Genomic DNA, 3490 nt, shown 5'->3' with positions numbered 1-3490 from the left:
TGCCCCATCACATAACCTTGCTGGAATAAACATTCCCACATTCTACATACCCTTATCAATTTGTGTGGTTGACCAGGTTTGGCTCTCATCACTCCCTTTCTTACTGTCTCTTAGTCTGGTTTTCCTCTCTGCATGTTCTTGTTTATGGTTTCCTCTTTTTCTTATCCCTTTTGGCTTTGAAAAGGCCCTTGAGCAGATACCCTTAAAGGAACAGATGCTCCATCCTTCCACAGACCCCTGCAGTTCCTGGGCAAATAAAGGCATGCTTCTCTTCTGGAGATCTGAACAGGGCATGACCAGAGCGGTGGCCTCTTTGGAGGTCAGTTTGTTCTACTGTTTTGTGGTTATGAGCTGTTTTAGTAAATTTGCTGCAAAATCTTTTCCTGAATCTGGCGCAAAGCTTGCCAGACTCCTATCCTTGCTCTGAAGGTGGGAAGCGCTAGAGTTTTTAATACAAAGGAGATTACGAACTTCAGAGCAAGAGTGTGCTCTACTTTTTTCTGCAGCTTCCGCTTGAGAAAAAGCCTAACACCCTTCTGCAGTGCTGAAAGAGGAAATCAATTGGTCTGAGGCAGATCCACTGTCTGAAGCCTTGAGCAAGTGCGTATAGCCTGACGTTTACCTGCAGCTGAGAAGAGTTCCCATGTGGAAGGCTTAGGCCAGCACAACCGTAGCTCCCTGGTACATGTTTTGAGAAAACACTTTTGGATCAGTGTTTCAAAGTGGACATTTGAGGGAGAGATCGTGATGGGAGATGTGAAGAGATGATACATTGTTGGGTTTCAAAGGAAGGGGGTTTTTTGTTGTTACTCCTCTGGGCTGAGAGTCCTGCGTACCCATGGAGAGGGGCTGTGGGAGGTAGTATGGTGCTTAGAAGCTCAGGTGCCTGTGGAGTCCAAACAAAATGTAACTAAAGGGCCAGACCATGTACCAGGTTTTCAGTTTGTGCCTGAGTTGTGGTATTACGTGATTCTCCCACGGCATGCAAGCTAGGTCGGTGTCGTCTCGGGAGGCTTGAGATGAGATATAAGCTGTTTGTTCTGTTTTTATGTTTTGTGAAGGGTAATAATAGCCTTCTTTCTTTTTTCTGCGGGGAGCCATACCTTTGGAATAGGCTCTTCTCTCTGGGGAACAAGAATGCTAGCTCTGAAATGTAACAGCTCTCCCTTGTAACACCCACGTGTTCTTCCAAGCTTTTGGCGAATGCTGGTGTATCCACTGGTGCTTGTTCTATGTGATCAAATGAAAGCCTGTGCCTGAGTTGAGTGCAGGTACCTCTTTAGGCATCCTGTTTTCATAGAACACTAAATAAGTGCAGAAATGAGACTTAACTTCAAAAGTTGGGGTCAACTGCACTGTACCAGTTACTCAGGTTGCAATATAATCATAGAATCATTAAGGTTGGAAAAGACCTTTAAGATCATAAAGTCTAACCATAAACTTAATACTGCCTAGTCCACCACTAAACTGTGTCTTTAAAAGACCTTCAGGGACGGTGACTCAACCACTTCCCTGGGCAGCCTCTTCCAAGCCTGACTACTCTTTTGGTGAAAAAAATTTTTCCTAATATCCAATCTAAACCTCCCCGGTGCAACTTGAGGCTGTTTCCTCTTGTCCTAGTGCTTGCTGCTTGGGAGAAGGCACTGGCACCCACCTCTCTCCAACCTCATTTCAGGTAGTTACGGGGAGCCATAAGATCTCCCCTCAGCTGCCTCTTCTTCAGACTGAACACCCCTGATTCCCTCAGCCGCTCCTCATGAGACTTGTGCTCCAGACCCCTCACCAGCTCCGTTGCCCTTCTCTGGACACACTCCAGCACCTCAATGTCCTTCTTGGAGTGAGGGGCCCAACACTGAACACAAGATTCGAGGTGTGGCCGGCCGAGGGCCAAGTACAGGGGCACGATCCCTGCCCTGCTCCTGCTGGCCACACTATTGCTGATACAGGCCAGGACGCTGTTGGCCTTCTTGGCCACCTGGGCACCCTGCCGGCTCATATTCAGCCGGCTGTCAACCAGCCCCCCCAGGTCCTTTTCTGCTGGGCAGCTCTCCAGCCACTCCTCCCCAAGCCTGTAGCGTTGCGTGGGGTTGTTGTGACCCAAGTGCAGGACCTGGCACTGAGCTCTGTTGAACCTCACACAGTTGGCTGTGGCCCATTGATCCAGCCTGTCCAGATCTCTCTGTAGAGCCTTCCTGCTGTCCAGCAGATCAACACTTCCACCCAACTTGGTGTCATCTGCAAACTTACTGAGAGTGCACTCGATCCCCTCATCCAGATCGTTGATAAAAATACTGAACAGAACTGTCCCCAGAACTGAGCCCTTGTAACTGGCCACCAGCTAGCTTGAACTCCATTCACACAACTCTTTGGGCTTGGCCATCCAGCCATGATGAAATGCACTTTCCAGCCTTTTGCCTTTTCTTGAGTTTAAATCATTCGTACTGCATGCAGGTGGGAAGGAGGGAGAGGGCTTTTTCCATGCTCTCCCATCACTTATGAGTGAGAGTGATTGAGATCTCAGGCATGCTGAAGAATTTGGGGGAAGTAGCTGTGGACTTCTACCATGTAAACAACACTGAGTCAATCGTGCTCCCTCTCAACATGAAATGTTTTCCAAAGTATTTTGAAAATAACTGTGAAGTACAAATATACAAGTTTTTGTGGAAACTTGCCTTTTCTTTCCTGCTTTGGGGTTTGCTCACATCACGCCCCATCGTTCTATTTATGACTACAGCTTCCCGCTGCCTGTGCAACTCCTACTTTGTCGTGTCCCAAGTAAATTGTTTCACACTTGCTAGTTTTTGGGTCTTGGAAACTATATATTTATGCAGGGATGCTTCATGAGAGCTGGAGTACGTGTGCTCCTGTGTCTGGGAGGAATGCTTTTTGCCATGCAGTGGCAGTTATCACCTGAGAGCATGCCCAGTGTACACAGGGGAGGAAAAGGCAGAAGAGAAAACTGTGTTGGAAGGAGAAGTAGAATTTGAGCTCAGCACGTTAGCTGGCTGGCAGCCTTCCTTTCAGGAAAAGACCTTTTCCAGTATTATTTGGCAAAGAAATGTAAAGGGAATTGAAGTATTAGCTGTTAGCTAATAAATAAATAAAACTTTGGTTTGTGCCTGGATGCAAATGAAGTGATGCTCCTTCAAGCACATTATGGTCCATACAGGTATCTGCTCTACATGGCAACTGAAGTGTGTTTGCTTCCAAAGGTGTCCTGTTAACTTTTGGATCCAACAAACTTTAAATCCACTTACTCTTCAGGTCATGCATGTTGACTATCGTTGTTCCAGGGGTGGACATAGACCTGGGGGATCTGTTGAGGTGCTGCATCTACTCTGGGCTTCTGGCATACTGCCAGACCAGCTTCTTTCTACACTGCAGTTTTGCTTTGTGATTGAAGTGTTTCTTCTTAATATCCCCTTTAATTTGTAAATACACTAGATGAAGGACTGCTCATTGTATGCAAATGTTGAATAGCACAAGTCCT

Source organism: Phaethon lepturus, unplaced genomic scaffold, assembly GCF_000687285.1.
Source record: "Phaethon lepturus isolate BGI_N335 unplaced genomic scaffold, ASM68728v1 scaffold11464, whole genome shotgun sequence".
In the NCBI taxonomy this organism is placed as follows: domain Eukaryota; kingdom Metazoa; phylum Chordata; class Aves; order Phaethontiformes; family Phaethontidae; genus Phaethon; species Phaethon lepturus.
This window is presented reverse-complemented; position numbering follows the sequence as displayed.